Genomic DNA, 20,557 nt, shown 5'->3' on the forward strand with positions numbered 1-20,557 from the left:
CACACACATTCTCCATCTTCATCAAGAAAATATTATAATAAACATAATTTTTTATCTATCTCACAATAAAACTCTATATCCAAAATACAACATCAAATAACACTAGAGTCGTTAGTACACATTTCATGCATTACGGAGGTCCTCTGTAGAGTTTCATGGAAAAAAAACACGTGAAACTCTACAGAGATGTGGTTATCTATAACCGCAGCCGTTAGAACACCTTTTTTTTGGTTGGGCATCACGCACCCTGGCGGGGTTATAGGGGCCAGGAATCCTAAAAAACAATTATTATTTGTTTGTTTGCTTGCGTCACAATACAGAAATAATGAGAGGCGCGCGCATATGTGTGTGTGGCAGAAATATCACATCGTTCGCGAGAGGTTTACAAAGCTCACGATATATAAACATTGGCCGGGACTTGGAAAAAATACGATAAGGCGCATTCGTACTTCAAGGATGAGAAAGTGTATTTTCTCGTACCGGATTTTCTGCGCTGTGAAACATCGTCAGCGCAATAAATGAGGCGTGGAACGTGGAGAGAAAGTGGGTTTTTTAGGTTTTGGTGCGATTTTCTTAGAGGTCAAAAAATCAGGGTTGGCCTAGAACATACATTTACAGTACTTCTTGAAAGGGTAGTGAAAGAGCTGGAAACCATATAAATAACGGTTACAGTATAATTGGGGATAAAATAATGTTAATGAGTGAATGACTAAATATAGTTTCTAGCCTAAACCCAGCATTGGCTGAATTGGTTATGAATGAATGGGAAAAGAATGCCGTAGAAAAAGGAGGTGACAAAATGATTCTGTTTTGCAAATATGTGGACGATTGTTTTGGCATAAGGAAGGGAACGAAGAGGCAGCTCGACAAAGGAATGGCTATGAGAAGGACGATAGACTGGACGTAAACATAAGAAGGAAGAAATGTGGCAGTGGAGAATTGGAAGAGATAGAAAAAGAGGAAGAGAAAGAAAAAGAGAGGAGTTTTGGAATAAGGAATATTGGAAAGACAACAGAAAATATATGCAAAGTGCTTGGGAAAGCGGGCATTAAAACTTACAGGAAGCGAGGGAGACGCATCTTAAGAATAGCGAAGAATGCAAAAAAGAAAAAGTAAAACAGAGAAGAGGGAGAGGAAGGGATTATCTGCAAAGTAAAATGTAAGGAATGTCAGAGTGTGTACATAGGAGAAAAGAAAATGAGGCTGAATGACAGGTTGAAACAACATAGGGATGATGTACGACTTAAGAGAGATTAATCCGATATTTAAACACACGAGAGAAGAGGACATCACATAGAGTGTGAAGAGGCTAAGCATATAGGAAGGGAGAAGAGAATACTTGTGAGAAAATGAAAGGTGGCCAAGGAAATGGAGAAGAAAGATGAAGAAGACACAATGAACTGGAATGGGGGACTGAAGATAAAAATATAATGGAAGAAGGTGTCAGAAAGAGTGGAGAAGACAGGAGAGAAAGATGAGAGAAGAAGGAAGAAGAATGAAGGAAATAGAGCGTGAGATAAAGAGTCCAACCACATTCCATATTTAATAAAATGTTTATCATTTCAGGTGAAAGTACAGTTGACAAGGGAAGGACCACCTGCTACAATGTTCCAGAACAACTTTCGAATAGTCTGGAGGGGAGTAATTTTTGTGTATGTATATCGTTCTGTTTTGTACCTTGTTACATTTGTACTTGGTGCAGAGCCTTGCTAGAATGTTGAAACGTTACGTTTAGTTTATGTTTTATAATAACATAAATTTCTGTCTTGGTCAGCATATTGAGTTTTTCAAATTTATGCAATTTTAGAATATAAATGTGCCTTGCTGAGATCTTCAAATTTGTTCTAATACTCTGGAGTTCAGCATTCTCCTGTTACTAGTTGCGGCTCAACGATAGCAACTTTCTTGTTTATTTTTTTCATGTGTCTCTTCTTCATCGCAACACAAAAAGAACCGACTTCCGTGACGACGCCAGGAGTGTGTGTCCATTAACCAATTTCATTATATCACCAATCATCTTATTGTCGCGATTATTAAAAGTGCAACAGAAGAGACGCTAAAAATCAAAAATTAAAAAAAAAGAAATACAATGGTTTAGATTGGAACTAATGCCCACTCAATTTTGACATTTTCTCGCCTGAAAATTAGCATCCAGTCTTTTTCATATTTTCTTGTAATATATAAAAATGGATGTATTTATGTGTGTGTGTGTGTGTATGTATGATTGTCCCAGCATAACTCTCGAACACCTTGAGTGATTTCAACAAAACTTGGTACGCGTATCACATGCAACCTGGAAAGAAATGCTGTGGGGATTAGACACACCGCCCACCTCCTAGGGTGGGGTTGTAAGGAGGGATGACTTGTAAAAATAATCGAAAACGACCGATATAAGTGTGGGATCCATAACGTTCGGGGTCGCAAGGGCGAACAGTGACACTCCCAATGTAGTTCAACTCCAGCAAACCCCTGCCACTCCTTTGGGGAAGGGAGTGGAAAGGGGGTGAGATGTAAAAATTGTCGAAAACGACCCATATTTGTGTGGAATTCATAGTCTCCAGGGTCATAAGATGAATAGTGATACTCCCAATGCCGGTAAACCACAAAACACCCCGGACACCTTTAGGGGTTAAGGGAGGGAAGGGGTGAAATATAAAAAAAAAGAAAACAACCGATATAGGTGTAGGATCCATAGTTTTATGGATCGCTAAGATGAATAGTGACATTCACAATGCCGTTCAACTCCAAGACACCCCCGGCATCCCTAGGGTTTGGGGTTGGGAAGGGGGAAACCTAGAAAATTATTAAAAACGACCGATATTAGTGTGGAACCCATGGTTTTCTGGATAGTTAAGATAAATAGTTACACTCCCAATGCCGTTCAACTTCAAGATCAACACTTATCGGCATGGGGGGTGAGAGGGGTGAAAAATAAAATATCAAAAATAAATTAAATTAGTGTCCAATCCATACTTTTTAGAGTCGCTAAGCTAATTTGTGAATTTCTAGATATCATTTATCTGTGAATGAAATCAATTAATTTGGAACCGCTAGGGGTTGGGGGTGGTAAGGAGGTGGCAAGCAAAAATAATCGAAAACGTCCGATATTATTGAGAAATCCATAGTATCCTGGGTCGCTAAGATGAATAGTGATACTCCTAATGCCGTTCAACCACAAAGCACCCCTGGCACCTCTAGGGGTGGCGTGAGAAGTGGTGACATGTAAAACAACCAACATTATTGTGAAATCCAAAGTTTTGGGATCGTTAGGATGAATAGTGACACACCCAATGTCGTTAACAATAATACGACAAACCTGGCACCCCTAGGGGTGGAGATGGGAAGTGGTGAAATGTAAAAATAATCAAAAACTACCGATATTAGTGTGGAATCCATAGTTTTCGGGATCGTTAAGGTAAATAGTAACACTTCAAATGTCGTTCAACTCCACGTTCATCACTTATCGGCATGGAGGTGAGATGTGTGAAAAATAAAATAAAGAAAATGACGTAAATTAGTGTCGAATACATACTTTTCAGAGTCGCAAAGCTAATTGGTGATATTCTCGATAGCATTTACCTGTGAATAAAATAAATTACATTAGAATATTTAGGGGTTGGGGTTGGGAAGGGGAAGGCAAGTAAAAATAATCGAAAATGAGCGATAATAGTGTGGAATTCATAGTATCCGGATTTGCTAAGATGAATAGTGATACACACAATACAGTTCAACCACAAAGCACTATTGGCACCTCTAGGGGTGGGGTGGGAAGAGGGTGATATGTAAAAAAATATTGAAAACGAACGATATTTGTGTAGTATCCATAGTTTTCTGGATCTCTAAGACGAATAGTGGCATTCGCAATCCCTTTCAACTCCAAGATAACCCTGGTATCGCTAATGGAGGGGTGGAAAGGGATGACATGTAAAAGGTCGATATTAATGCGGAAGCCATAGTTTTCTGAGTCGCTAAAGTGAATATTGACACTCCCAATGCCATTCAACTTCGTGACCCTTATGGAACTCGTAGTGGTAGGAGTGGGATAAGATGACATGTAAAAATAATAAAAAACAACCGATATTAATGAGAAATCCATAGTTTTTGATGTACCAAAGAAGAATAGCGAATATCACAATGACGTTTAACTCCAAGTTCATCACTTACATGCATGGGGGTGAAAGGGTGTGAAAAATAAATTGTCACAAATAACCTTGATTAGTATTGAATCCATGGTTTTCGGAGTGGCTAAGCTAAGTGGTGACATTCACGATGACATTAACAATTATTTATATTTTAGGCTATTGTTAGAATTCATTATTTTCCTGTCTAATACAATGGCACCACTAGGGGAGGGGGTGTAAAGTTAGTGGCAAATAAATATAATCGAAAACTACCGATATTAGTGTTTAATCCATCGTTTTTGGGGCACTAAGATGAATAGTGATACTCCCAATGCTGTTCAACTCTAAGCGACTCTAAGGATGGGGGTGGATAGAGAGTGACATGTCAAAATACCGATATTAGTGCTGAATCCATAGTTTTTGGGGTCGCTAAAATGAATAGTGACACTCCCTTTGCCACTCAACTCCAAGACATACTTCGTACCCTTAGGGGAGGGGGAGAGAATGGGTGACATGTAAAAATATTCGATAACGACCGACAATAATTTTAAATCCATAGATATCTTTGTCGCTAAGATTAATAGTGAAACTCCCACTCCCGTTCAACACCAAGATACACCTGGTACCCTACGGATGGGGCTAGGAAGAAGTGACATGTAAAAATTATTGAAAACAACCGATATTAATGTAGAGTAAATAGTTTCCGAGGTCGCTAAATGAATATTGACATTCTCAAAGCCGTAGAATTCCAAGACACCCTGGCGCTAGTAGGAAAAGGGAGAGGGAAAGGTGTGACATGTAGGAAGGCTATACTTTAGTGTGAAATCCGTAGTTTGCGAGACAGCTGAGATGAATAGTGACACTCCCAGTGCCGTTCAACTCCAAGTTCATTTTACACTACAGTTAGAATTCTATATATTTCTCTGTAATTAGAGATCGGGTTAAATAAATACCCGTGCAATACCTTACAATCAGCTTGTTCTAGTATATAAAAATGGATATATGTGTGTTTGTTCCCTCATAACTCTCGAACGCCTTAGGCGATTTAACCAAACTTGGAACCCGTATTACTTATAGTCTCGAAACAATAACTGTGGGTGTTAGACAGCTGTGATACCCATAGTAGTGGGGTAGGGAGGGGATGACATGTAAAATAATTTATACAGCCGACATTTGTGCAGAATTTATATATATCCAATTTATATCAACTCCAAGACATGCCTGGCACCTCTCTAGGGAAGGGGGACGGAGGGGGTTACATGTAAAACGATAGGCATTAGTGAAGAATCCATAGTTTTTGGATCCCTAATGAATAGTGATGCTCCAAATGCCGTTCACTCCAGGACACCACTGGCAAGCCTAGGGGAGGTGGTGGGAAGGGGGTGACATATAACAATAATAATTGAAAACTACCGACATTAGTGTGGAATCCATAGTTTTCGGAGCCGCTAAGATGAATAGTGACACTCCTAATGTCGTTCAACTCCAAGCCATCCCTTGTACCGCAAGGTGGGGTAAGGGGTGTTTCATGTATAAATAATCCAAAACGACCGATATTAAAGTGAAATCAATAGTTTTCGTAGTCATTAAGATGAACAGTGAAACTCCCAAAACCGTTCAACACCAAGACGCACCTGGTAAACCAGAAGGTGGGGGTAGCAAGGGGGTTTCATGTAAAAATATTCTAAAAAGACAGATAATAATGTGGAAGCAACAGTTTTCGGGGTCGCTAATATGAATAGTGATACTCCCATTGCCGTTCAACACAAAGACAACCCTGTCACCACTTGGGTTGATTGATTGAATTGGTGTATTAAGTCCACTTTGTGCACAGTAAGGCTAATTGGGACTGGACCTATAGTTTAAAGTGGGATCCGAACCACTATGTACCGGGTATCGAACCCAGGACCATTTGATTACAAGGCGACGACGCTACAACTGCGCAATCAAGGAGGCCCTGTCACCACTTGGGGTAAGGTGGGAATGGTTGACATGTGAAAAATAAAAAGTAAATATTAAAGTGAAGTCAATAATTTTCGAGGTCGCTAAGATGAATAGTGACACTCCCAATGCCATTCACCTCCAAACCATTCCTGCCACCTTTAGCGATGGGGTGCGAAGGGAAAGACATGTAAAACGTCCTATATTAGAGTGGATTAAATATCTTTCGGGGTCGATTAGGTGAATAGTGACATTCGAAATGCCTCTGAACAAAAAGACACATCTGGCACCCATAAGGGCGGTTGTGGGAAGGGGTGATATGTAAAACGACCTATAATAATCTGGAATCCATAGTTTTCGTGGACGCAAAAAAGAATAGTTGCACTTTCAATGTCGTTCAACTCAAAGACACATCTGGTACCCTAGGGTGGAGTGGGAATGGGGTGATATGCAAAAATAATTGTAAACGACGAATATTAGTGCGAAATCCATTGTTTTCTTTGTCTCCAAGATGAATAGTGAAACTCCCAATGTCGTTAAACACCAATATACCCTTGGTACCCTTAGTGGTGGGGTGGAAAGGAGGTGACATTTAAAAATAATCGAAAACGACCGATATTATTTTAGAGTCAATAGTTTCCGGGATCGTTAAAATGAATAGTGACACTTCCAATGCCGTTCAATTCCAAGACACCTCCTCTAGCACAGTGATCATTTCACTAGAACCCGACAGCAATGAAACTCGAAATAAAAATAATATATACATACGAATTGGTGGCCGCGGTGGCTCAGTCAGTTCAGCGGAAGTGCCCGCGCGAGCATCATCGCCGTGCCTCTGCTCGTGAACCGGTGAGTCATCGGGACTCTGGCGTGCTAGACGACGCGAAACACGTAAATTTTCAAGTTACGTAAAGTTGTTGAATTGAAAGGAAAATGGAAATTCGTCGCGTAAATACGCTAAAGTTATGGTTTTCAAGTGTGAAGAAGTGCCCAACATCGCTGATGCTTCATCGTTGGATACGGGATACTCTTGCATTGACTGAAGACCAGGTATTAAGTATTGAACTGGACCAATACCGTAAGTGTGTATATATTAAGTTAGTGACGCGTCTATTAGGCGAACAGTTAATTAATAAATTTGAAGGGAAGTTAGTGTACTGTGATGAGGATGATGAACATGAAATTAGATTAGACTGGGCTGATAGGACAACTACACTAGTGCGACTACATGTTATACCAATGGAAATAACCGATAGCCATATCCGTACAGTGCTTGCGCAGTATGGTGAAATTAAGACCCCTACGGTGGACGAGCGATATTCGGATGAGCATATTTATAAAACTCGTACAGGCATTAAGTTGGTGAGAATGGTTCTGAATAAGCCAATCCCGTCCTATGTATCAATACAGGGTATGCAATATTGGGTAACATATTATGGACAGAAACCTACCTGTAAAATATGTGAAGACACTCAACACACAGCACGGTTTTGTCCACAACGACGTGGTGCTATGGGGGAGCGAGTGATACAAGACAATATTGGAGCATGTGCTACTCCTGTAGAAATCCAGCCTAAGCAGTCATATGCAGCAAAGGTACATAGACCACCTAGCCAACGTTCAGCGCATGAGACGGAGATAAAGGCTGACACACAATTTACAGTGTTGCCAATTCCAATGCAGTTGCAAGAAAAATCTGTGAACAATGAACGTGATAAAAATCTGCAAATAGAGCCGAAAAATGCTGATGTTTCATAACACCAACTAGACCCTACCAAGGAAACACCTCTACCTGCGTCTATCAACAGCACATCGTGGGCGGAAGAGGTGGCATCTTTAGACAACCTCCAAAGTGACGTACGGGATAACGTGTTGGTGACTGACAGTCTGGAAACAACTGATCAAGCGATGCGCGAGTCTGACACTACGAGTAATCTTCAAATGGAGACTGACATGTACGAAGCAGGAGGATCCCATACACTGGAAGATCAACAAAACAAGGCTCAGCTTGGTGAAACGACAACAGGAACTAAGGACAATGCCAAAAGAAAATCAAATGTGAAGAGACTCCAGGAACAGAAGCAGTTGAAGAGAAAAAAGTACAACAAAATGTGGCACCTAACCCCCACCACAAGAAGAACGTGAAGCAGCAGGCAATAGCCCCCTCCCCAGTGCGTATAACCAGATCCCAAAGTGTGACAAATTTGGCCCCGAGTGTTGATTTTCAACCTGTGATCGGATCCAAATTCAGTGTTTCCCCTAGTGTGTCTAGTGAATGTGTGGGTGCAAGTAAAAATGAAAGTCAGAAATAGCATGCGTAAAATGAGTAAAGGTATATGTGGCTTGGTCACGTGTTTGCACGAGGTACCGTGCACATATGCAAGGTTTACGTTTCGTGGCATGGAAGGGAGTGGAAAAACAGTGTACGAATATTAGTGTCCACTGGGCAAAATGTATATTTCGAAGTGTTGTGTAACTCTAGTTCTTAAATTTCTGTTAATTGTATATATGATGACTACTCTCCGTTTAGCTACGATCAATGTTAACAAAATGCGATCTTTTACTAAACAGGAGGCGCTAGGAGATTTTTTCCTACAATCATCTTTAGACATAGCACTTCTTCAAGAATGTGGAATAACAGCATTTAACCTCCCCCCAAACATATTAGTCTATAATAATGCGACCTTCTAAGCGACAGGAACAGCCCTGTTAGTACGTAACGCCGTACCGATTACAAATGTGATGTGCCATCCCAATGGTAGAATTATCTCAGCAAAAATAGCTAATGTTTGGGTATATAATTTATATGCACCTTCAGGGACACAATTTAGGAAACAGAGGGATGCGTTTTTTGCGACGGATGTCGCTACTGAAATGCAGGGTACAAGAGAACATATAATTTGCGCGGGCGATTTCAATTGTGTCCTGCATCCGCAGGACCAAAGACCTGGCTTTAATACCTCCAATACTTTGCAAAAATTAGTAAATGGGTTTAATTTTATAGATATATGGAATGACAAATATTTTGGACAGAAAGGGTACACGTACATTCGTAATAATTGTGCTTCCCGTTTAGATCGATTTTATGTAACACCACATTTACGCCAACAAATCCCGTACCAGACAAAGTGATATAATTCGCTGGTGGGATGAAATTCTTAAACCGGGCATAAAACGGTTTTGTCTTAGTTATTGTAAGGAACGTTCAAGTGACTGGAATAATAAATATAATTTTTATTACCGTGTGCTGCGTGAACTTATACATGAAGCCACTGAAGGGAAACAAGTGCAAACAGAGGTAAAACGTGTACAAGCTGTACTGCTGAGGATGACAGCTGAAAGACGACAAGGTGTAAAAATTCGCAGCAGACTCCCCCACTTTGATAAAGAAGAGGTTGCATCGATAAGCCATGTACGGCAAGAAAGACACAATGCAAAAAGACAATTTATTAGCGAAATAAACTATAATTCTGGAATTAAAATAAAAACAGCCCCGGAAATAAGTAACAGATTTTACAACTATTTTGAGAATCAATTTTCCCAACCAATAACACAAAATGTAGATTTGACGTATAACTTGGAATCCTTGTCCGAGGTCCTTGACGATGAGGAAAGTGAGCAATTAAATAACGACTACACAAGCGAAGAAGTATTTCGTGCGGTTAAGTCGGGGCAGCCGTTTTCTGCACCTGGTCTGGATGGGATACCAAACAAACTCTACCAAACATTTTGGACGTTGATGTGAAAAACACTAACTGAATGGATAAATGCAGTGTTCCGAAGGTATAAAATGGGAAAATCCTCAACTACTGAGATTAAAGTTTTAATACCAAAATGTGTGAAACCCATTGAAGTTGGTCAATATAGACCCATTACCCTCTTATGTACTGATTATAAAATATTCTCTCGCTGTATGCTAGGCAGACTTATGCCCTATGTAGAAAAACTAGTTGGAGATACACAATATGTTTTTGGTATGAACAAGAAAATTACAAATGTCTTACAAACGCTTCGTGAAGTGCTTACCTGTTATAGAGTCAATAGAAATAACCATGATAATGCTATATTAACAATAGATTTTGAACGAGCATTTGACTCGGTACACCATGATTACATATTTAATGTGCTTCAAAAATACGGTATACGTGGACATTTTTTGTCAGCATTTAAAACCTTTATAGTAACGCAACATCCAAAATACAAATAAATGGATTTATGACAAGAGAACTTCCTATTCACAAGGGAGTAAGACAAGGTGACCCATTATCGATGATAGCTTTCTGTATCTCATTGAGACCTCTTCTTTCTGCATTAGAAAAGCAAGTACAAGGCATCACCATACAATCTATAAACACAAAGGTGTTGGCCTATGCTGATGATGTTAATGTATTAATAAATACGCAGACTGATATTGCTGCAACGTCTAAAGTATTACAGGAATTTGGTCACCTTTCAGGGCTCGCAGTAAATCAGAAAAAATCAACTCGTATGTATTTAAGCCCGGATATAACTTACCCTCAGAGCGGAGAATTTCATGTTGTTCCATCGATAAAAATACTTGGAATCATTTTCGCGCGCTCCCTTCAACGAATGATCCAGTTAAATTATGACAGAGTGATAAAGGGTGTTAAAGCTGTTCTACAAATGAATAAATTTCGAATACTTAGTATACAGTCAAGAGTGACGTTTGTACAGGTGTACGCTCTCTCCAAGGTGTGGTATGTAGCAAAAATCCTCCCGTTGCGGCAACTGGATATTTTTAAGCTCAAGAGTGCTGTGAGCTGGTTTGTCTGGAACGGTCAAATCTTGCGTGTAAATCACGCAACGCTTTGTTTACCCTATGCAGAAGGGGAAATGAACCTTGTAAACGTGGAATATAAAAGCCAGGCTCTACGTATTCAAGCTGATGTAACGACACTGATTCAACACCCTAACAGCCTCACTAGTAAAGTTCTGAGACACGCCTTGGACAACATTCAATTGGAGGCCCCCATTGATGTTACAAGACTTCCAGACAGATTATGGTATTTTAAGAATACAATAGTGGATATCAGTTACGCTTTAATACAATCTCCTATCCTTCCAACGCAAGAGACATCAAAAATATATAGAAGAATGTGTTCACTATCACAAAAACAGTGTAAAATTGTAGATCGGAATCCAAGAGTCAATGGGCGGGAAGTATGGAATAATATACAGGCCCGCCACCTTACGTTAAGAGTCAGATCAGCGTGGCATGTTTAAGAAGCGAAAGGCGATTAATAAAATATAAAATCAAGTACAATTAATTATTATTGATTTATATAGACTTAAACTAAATTTTTAATGAGAAATTTATGATTTAGCATCTATGGTCACGCCGACTGGTGGCGACTTCGTTCATGCACAGACAAAATAATTATGAAATTTACCTTGTTCGGCTTTTTGCCGCCGGTACAAGGGGCCTGATAGAACCAATGTCACCTACTTTTGAGCAACGACTACTATCTATTTTTCCCGTAAATCAGAAATGATCTCACAATTTAGATTAGAATGTACATTTGTAGCAGTGTTTGATCTTTTGTGCAAATGGAATATACCGTGTCTTCAACTCTAATTGAGGAGGATTTGCAAGACCACTATTTGTCCATTGACACAAATAGATAAGTCTTTTCCTGTTGTGAATACACTTTTTACTAGGATTGAATTTCCTAAAATTGCGCGTAAACGTCCTAGCATTATTAACAGGTATACTAAAATATATTTTACCATTACTGGTTGCAACATTTTGTTTAGTTAGGTGGTTAGATTCTTCACTGATACTACATTTACTACTAACTGAAACATTAACAACTCGTGTCTTAAAATTTCGGTTTCTTGCATCCAAGTTGTTACACTAGTTCTTGGAAGGTTAGACTTGAAGGAATCTTTATAACTTGAAAAATTTGTTGATACAAATTGATGTTGTTAATTGCGGTATGTTCTCGAATCTTGTGTGGTAAGAGTGTGGCAATCAGTGCTACTAAATGTGCCTATTCCGCAAGAGGCTAAATGGATTTCAAATTTTTGTAATTTTTATTTACATATTGTAGCACATTTCCATAATAACTACTGAGATCCTTGTAAAACTCTACCTTCCTCCACCTTTTGTTCTCGTAGTGTGAGAAAAATACTGTTTTAAATTCTGAGTATATAGTTAAACTGGATTTATTCTGTACATACCAACTACATTCAAGAGTTTTGGCAATTTCCTCATGTACTCAGATTCCCTTACATTATATAAATCTATAGTTTCTTCAATCTTTTACATGAACTCAGATGGTGCTACATCTGTTGATATCCCATTGAAATGAGGGATGTGATTTACTTCTTGAGACTTGATAAAAGCACGTCTAATGCTATCATTTATTACTAATAAAGGATCAACTTCAGTATGTGTACCGCCACGTGTGGGCTCGGTACACACCAGAACTTCATCCACTTCATTAATAGTATCCATTTCTACCAATGACGTTTATGCTTCCTATGCTCTAACCTGTGTTTACTATAAGGCCTACTGAATAAATGTTTAACTCCAACCCCATCCGAATCAACAAGTCCGATGACTTCGGAATCACAGTTAATACATACATCTGGTTTCCATTGAAAGTTCCTTGATGGACTCGCAGGAATAGTACCTAGCGATGAGTCAGTATTTACTGCTTTATCTTCGAAACGAGGTACGTTCAATGGTTTATACATAAAGTGAAAAGTAAGAGGTATGTCACTACTAACAATATTCTCATCACGCATTAAACCAAACCTAGAATGTTTATTTACAGGCAATGTTACTTCATCTACAACAGACAAAATTTCTGTTTTTACTTTTCATAAAGCCTAATCGTATCTAATGAATACGTGTTTACTTCTGAGAAATCTTGTTTTACGGTCGAACTAAAATTGTAATTTCTGGTTTCGACCTTTTTAAAGTGCCTTTCACCTAGTGTGAACAATACCTGATTTATGTTGAACATTCAGATATGGTTGACTGTCATTAGGTTAAACACTTTCAGTGTTTGTTTCAAAACATGTGGCAGAGCATTGAACTCCTAGTAACTGCACACTTATGTCATGCTCAACTGGATCATCACTATTGCTACATTTCATAGTTATTCATTCTCATTTTATTAAATCAATTGCTAAAGTACATTGTCTACTTTGCCCGACCCTGTGGCCGAGTGGTTAGCACATCGCGCTGCGACGCCAAGGGTCCCGGGTTCGAATCCCGGTCGGGTATGGTTGTTTGTGAATGTCCATTTTCATCCATTTCATCATTTCATCACTCATCCCCATCTTCGCAAATTAGCCAAGAGGCACAAAACGCGAAGTAAAATAAACTAAATCAATCAATCAATCAAACATTGTCTACTTGAAGCACTTCACTCGTCCAACTGAGCATCAAAATGCTTTGTTAGGCTATCAATTCTCTCATTGAACTCTTCATTTAATTTACAAACTATACCTTCAAATTCATCATCCATTCTCTTTTCAAGAACATCCAAGTCATTTTCTAATTTCTCTGTGCGTTACATGCACTCATTTCTGAATTGGACAACATATACTTTCAAAGATTTTGTGTCATTAGAATATTGTATATTTTATTAGATACATCTATTTTTCCTGTATTTTGGCTATGGTCACACTTTGAGCTCCTAAAGTTTCAGACTGTTTGCCTATTTTAGATTCTATGTCACTGAGCACATTCCTGACTATACATAACATCAAACTTTAAACCTCTCAAAAAACAAGAAATATAAATGTTCGATGAATGTGCAGAATTCACTTGGCTTTAGCAGTGCAACTGAGTCGATATAATCTTGAATTTGACTTATCTTAATTTGGCAATTAAATTTGATATCAACGACGTCCAAAATGGGAACTCCAAAACCAATTCAATATTAAATTATTTTAAAAATATATTTCCCGCCACAGTAATTGTTAAAATTAGCACAATAGCTAGAACGTATAGCTTCAGAAATGTATAAAACTCTTTGAAGCTTGGGGTATATTTATAAAAAATAGTAGGGGTTTTATTATATTTCACAAAACAATTCTACCTATCATACAGAATCACACAAAAATTGTAAATTTTTAAGAAATTATATTCGTCACAATAATTATATTTATTGTTATCGCATGGCAATACATACTTTAATTTAAGATTTTACATCAAATTTTACAAAAAAATAATAAATAATCATTTTCATATTTGAAACCCTCACAGAGATAAACGCACCTGTAAGTTCAACTGTCCCAAACACAACTCGTCTCTCCTTCACATTAAAGTTTCGGGCCTCGAAATTGTGATATACCAGAGGTTGTCCTGGACTGAAAAATTAATAAAATGTTTCCGTAATTGAAGTGTTTGTCTTGTGGTGCCATAATATATCTACAACAATTCTGTTTGGTTCTGTAAGGATGTATATCATTTTCCATTGATTTCAAGAATGACAAGTAAATTTGCTCATTTTACACTAATATTTATTCAACACAAATACTATATTCTACATTTCGATTTATTGCGATATAAATAAAAATAGTTTAAATTATATGGAAGTAGAATTTTATTTATATATACATATATATTTATATATATATATCATCAAAAAATATTATGCGTCTTACAAAAGTAGCGTTTCGCCTTAGGTTTCGAGAAACACTTGCCATGACGATTTGATTTGATTTGAAAGTGTTGGAAGTTATGTGATTGGTTTCATAATAAGAAAGTTTGTAATATATTTTGTAAATTGAATTACCTTATTTCAATTAGATTTCTGTAAAATAGATTCATAATTTCATTTGTTTTATGCATAAAATAATCCTCACTATTAGAGATCATTCACTGATGAGTTAGTTTTATGGCCTAGATGAGTTAAAAAGTTATCTGAAATCTATATCAGTTTTGTGAATTCGGACGATACGATAACCAAACAATAATTTCTATTCGAAATCTATATGAGATACACATTAAATTTACAAACATGTAGCTAGAATTTTTGAAGTAGATTTACCGACATCCCACTATTCTAGATCTCACGTTTCCATAATTTTTTTTTATTTTAAACTCCGGTTATACGTATTTGTAGCATTATAATAATAAGATCATTACTGGATCCTTTTCGTGTTATACTTATTAGTTAATTTATTTGTTAAGTTTCATGTGCTATGGTGATATTAGTGTGCAACTTTTGTGAATGTCTATGTATTTCTGTACTGGCTTTTGTTTTGAATTCTTGGCCTTTGGGATGGATGGGTGTCGCTGAACAGACGACCAGCTGAAGTTTCCTGTAACAGGTTATGTCATTAGCGGGACCTATAAATAGGAAGGGAAGATGGCTGTCGGGGTACAGCGATGTAAGAGGTATCTTCTTCTCTAAGGGGAGTGGTTGGGAGAATTTCCCTTTACTCTGTGATACGACGGGACCTTAAATTTATTTCTTCTGATACACACAATTACCAGGAAATCGTAAAAATTGGGGACATTTTTCTCCTATAGAGAATCTTGCCTCTTTCGTTGAAGGAAATCGCTGCACTGCAGACTGGTACAGATTTTTGAGACTGTCAAGAACAGGCCCTTTGAATAATATCATAAACGTCGAATAAGACTCAGAAATAGCAATAATTATCCAGAATAATTAACATTCACCAGACCAGTATATTCTTACATTTATTCGGCAAACCATTAAGATTCTTGCAACGAGAGAAAATTGGGAAACAGAAGAAGAGGCCATTAACCATGTACTGATATTTTCCCATCCTAAATTTACAATGCACTCTTCGCAACTTGAAGACTAAAATTGGTAAACGCTGTAAGTGCCACAATAATTCAAACACCTCTTTCCATGTTAAACTGTGAAATGTGCCATGCTTTATAATGTGGTAAACGTGAAATGTGGTTGGCAGCTCTCTAAGTAATTCAAAGGGCTTGTAAAGAGGTCACTAGTGTGCACGTTCTTACGACCTGACGTGCGGAACAATGAAATTCCCCTACACTTTCGCTTTTGGCACTTACAACTTTTACCACTTTTAGTCCTCACTTGTTTGACAGCCCCAAATAATTCTAAGCGCCGAATTCGTAAACTTAGCAACATTGCACTTCGGCGCCAGGTGAGAGTGGCCAACTTCGAGTTGGTCTCTCCACTAGACGAAAAACGTTTCTGTGAGAGTTTTTCAATTTCGCAGATTCCATGAACTAAGAAACTATAACCCGCTATTATAAAACATAATCAAACAGAAATAATACATTTGATAAAGAACTTTGTAGATTTCTTACGATCTGCTTGCTCGACTTGAAATCAGAAGTGTTTGAAACACTGAATAGAGTTCTTCTCCGCCATCGCCATCAGGTTTGTGCAGAAAGAAGCAAATTTATGAGGAGTTTATGCGACCTTTTTTTTACAATACCTTGCATAATATTGAACAGTTCTTAAAATAAATATTTTTCACAACTTGTCGAGAAAATTAGCTTGGAACATAGGAGAGTGGATGTTTTCATAAACGCCAAAGTGTATTTAAGTGCACGTGTTCAGTACGTTAACGTAGAGCTCTTTCCCCGCTGAACAGAGACCGTCAATATTAAAACATGTAAAAATGAAGCCGATGGATACTTTGAGGGACGTCCTTTCTCCACACTTTTCCCCTTAGATATTGTTGGTTAAAGGTTAAAGCTTTTTTTAGCTATACCTCATAAGTTGTGTTACACATTAATTTAATTCACATATCACATGTATGTTATGTTATTTATTTTAGTTATGTATTTTTTTGCTCTTCACTGACACCTAGAAAATTGATTCTTTCGATATACTAACACGCACACATACAATTGAGGCGTTGCTGATACGAAGGGTGAACTCAAGAAACGTACATTGTGAGTGAAATGCGTTTCAAGTTGTCATGCATAGTGCGAATTGCACACAAAACTTTGGAAGTCAGGCATGAAACATTCCGATCTACTGTTACCAAGTTTTTGTGGAGAATGCCCTGTGCCTGACAACTTGAAACGCATTTCCCTCACAATGAACGTTTGTTAAGTTCGCCGTTCGTATCCGCAAAACCTCAATTATGTTAAGCAGTAATGTAGTGCATTACTGTAACGAAGGAGAAAGTTTAATGAGTTCAAAATGCTAGAGATTGTTAATTTTATGTCCGTTTCTTCATAATGACTCTTGTTAATCCACTCACCTCCATCTTTCGCTGCGTCTAAAACTAATAGTAAATCGTCAATTAACATAAGTAAATCGCTATTGCGACGGAGGCCGATGCGATAAGAAACTACTAATAACAATTTTACAATGAGTGACTAACAAAGATTTAAAACTTAATTCTGCACTGCTTATATCGAAAATATTTTTATTACTTCAACAGAAGGTACGAGTATTAGATGTAACAAACTTTCCACTTAATTTGCAAAAAAAAAAAAAAAAAAAATAGTTAGCTGGACGTAACAGGATTATGCTCATTCCACGTGGCATGTGATTTTCTCCTATCATCTAAATATTTTCCTTAACTTCCTGTTACTATTTCCGTTCATCTTGTGAAATGCTGAGATCAATGATAACTTCTTAGCTCGGTGGATAAACTTCACACATAATGATATCCTCCTGAAAAAAAAAGCGCATGGATGGAGAATAGAACCTACGACCTCCCTCGTAGGGATCAAGCACGCTACCTTTTCTCCAGGTAGCTCATGTTAAATTTGTCTACCAGTTTGAGGAAAACAATTTACGCATAATGGCATGTCTCTAATTTCTCCAATGACAATTTTCAAGTTGACACGAATTCAGCAAAAATCGAGAATCGCTGAAAGGGAGGAATGATGAACATTTATATTGATGTTTTGTTACAATTTGTAAAATTTGTATAACTGCCGTGCTTTGAACAAGCAATCGCTTAGTTACGAAGTATTTTGTTGTTTGTTTAAAGTATAAACGTGGAAGCGAAAAGGAGCCAGTTGAACTAGACCACGATTGCCAAGATATTTCAGCATTTTACCAAGGATTCAAATAATATACAGAGTGTCCGAAAAGTCACGCAACCCGGTGTTTACGACCGTATAACGGAATAGCGAAACGGAATGAAAAGAAACGCTTTCTGCCAAGAGAATGCCCTGTATATTGGGAAAATTTAGAGATACAAACATATGTAAGAACATGCATATTTTAATAACAAATAAGCAAAGTGTTGCCAAAGGCGGAAAAAATATTTGCAAATCGTGTATATTGATGCACGGAACTCACTGAGGTAAATTATTGCAACATTTCACAATACCAACGAACAATTTGGATGGCCATCAAATGAATTTGACAGAAAAAGAACTTTGACGAAGTTTCAAAAACATTGCACAAGGGAATAAATGGGCTCTTCCAAAAATCGATGTTTTCACAATATTACGAGGGATACTGGCAACACTGTTGGTGTCACGTGTCACTAACAGACGTGTTTCACCTCAGGCTATCACACTAAGGCACTTTTAACGACAAAGGTGAAAGTTGGTTATTCTCGAACATATGCAATAAATTACATACACCTTGCAACCCTGAAATGTGGGTATCACTACAAATTAAAGCAAATGTTCGAAGTGTCCACCATTTTCTTGGATACATAAGTTGGTTCGCTTGATCATGTTCTCAGATAACCTTCCTGAGGGTTGCAACACCGATATTATTAAATCCCTGTGTAATGTTTCGTTTCAGCTCCTCCAATTTTGGGTCCCGTTTGGTATACTTTCCCCTTTAATTAACCCAACAGAAAAAATATCCAGATGTTAAATCGGGCGAGCGACTGGGCCATAATCCTTGGATATTAGACGATCACCAAAAAATTCTCTCAGCATACGAAGAGATTCATTAGATGTATGGCAAGTTGCTCCATCTTGTTGTAGCCAAACATCACGTTCGTCTTCTTCCAGGAGAGCAACGAATTGCATTACGAGATCCCCGTACACAGCGGTATCCACGGTTGTCTCTAAAAATAACGGTCCCACAATACGACGTCGCGATATTCCACACCATACACCGATTTTCGGAGAGCGCAAGGGTAGTTCATGCAACTGATGTGGGTTTTCTGTCTCCCAATGCCTGGAATTTTGGCTGTTGACATACCCATCCAATTGAAACCACATTTCAGGGTTGCAAGGTGTATGTAATTTATTGCATATGTTCGAGAATAACAAACTTTCACCTATGTTGTTAAAAGTGCCTTAGTGTGATAGCCTGAGGTGAAACACGTCTGTTAGTGACACGTGACACCAACAGTGTTGCCAGTATCCCTCGTAATATTGTGAAAACATCGATTTTTGGAAGAGCCCATTTATTCCCTTGTGCAATGTTTTTGAAACTTCGTCAAAGTTCTTTTTCTGTCAAATTCATTTGATGGCCATCCAAATTGTTCGTTGGTATTGTGAAATGTTGCAATAATTTACCTCAGTGAGTTCCGTGCATCAATATACACGATTTGGAAATATTTTTTTCCGCCTTTGGCAACACTTTGCTTATTTGTTATTAAAATATGCATGTTCTTACATATGTTTGTATCTCTAAATTTTCCCAATATACAGGGCATTCTCTTGGCAGAAAGCGTTTCTTCTCATTCCGTTTCGCTATTCCGTTATACGGTCGTAAACACCAGGTTGCGTGACTTTTCGGACACTCTGTATATATATATAGAGAGAGTAGCGGTATTCTCAACATATTAAATATGAAATTTGTGTGAAATTAAAACAATGCATCCAATACATTCAAGTGCATAGGAACGAACTTCAAACTATAAAATCCATTTTTCCTGGTGGAAAACTGCAAGTCATTTTCGAAATATGAACCTGATATTTTCTATTACAAAGTGGAGATTTCGGATTATGCGATCCATCAGCAAGGAAAATTTACGTAATGCCTCCTTCCCTTAAACTTTATCAAAGGTTATAGTTAGTAAATAGGGTCGCGAAATTAATGAAAGTACATTTTTTCAGAGCCTTAAAAACAGTGATAAACATGATACCATGTCCGTTTCTCTTGAGTTAGATCCAGAAACACTTCTCGTTTTTCATTTTTTTTAGTTCTCGTCCTCTTTTGGCTTTAAGGTTATTTTTGCAGTATTTGTAACTGTTTTGTTGCATTTGTAGCAGATTAGATTTCTTTGAGAGTGCAGCTATAAAAGCACAGATTGTGAATTTGTTGTTTCTTTGTTACTTATATATTGCTGTTATTAATATTATTATTATTCTATGTGGTTATTTTATGTTTTGTGTCTTTAAAGTGATGGGCAAAATGTAGTTTGTGATTAGAACTTTTCATCAGTACACCGAACTATTGTATGATGTGAAAAATAATTGTGATTAATTCCTTCCTCTGTCAATGCAAAATTATAAAAGAACTCAACAATTTCAAAATAGTGAAATAATACAGATGAACTATTGTCCAAATCCCGGCCTACATGTCACCCGGGATATGTTTTACATACACTAATTTGTAAGAACATGATAG

At 37.7% G+C, this 20,557-nt stretch overlaps 1 long non-coding RNA gene across 1 annotated transcript in view; it reads right to left on the minus strand.

Annotated features, from left to right (window-relative positions):
* LOC145979486 (uncharacterized) overlaps positions 1-20,557 on the minus strand; it is a 198,400-nt gene that overhangs the window by 103,834 nt on the left and 74,009 nt on the right. Inside the window, exon 2 of the long non-coding RNA XR_014440785.1 lies at positions 14,317-14,408. This is a non-coding gene — a long non-coding RNA (uncharacterized LOC145979486). The remainder of the gene's footprint in view (positions 1-14,316; positions 14,409-20,557) is intronic.

Source organism: Lepisma saccharinum, chromosome 26 (genome assembly GCF_977018435.1).
Source record: "Lepisma saccharinum chromosome 26, izLepSacc3.1, whole genome shotgun sequence".
Lineage (NCBI taxonomy): Eukaryota > Metazoa > Arthropoda > Insecta > Zygentoma > Lepismatidae > Lepisma > Lepisma saccharinum.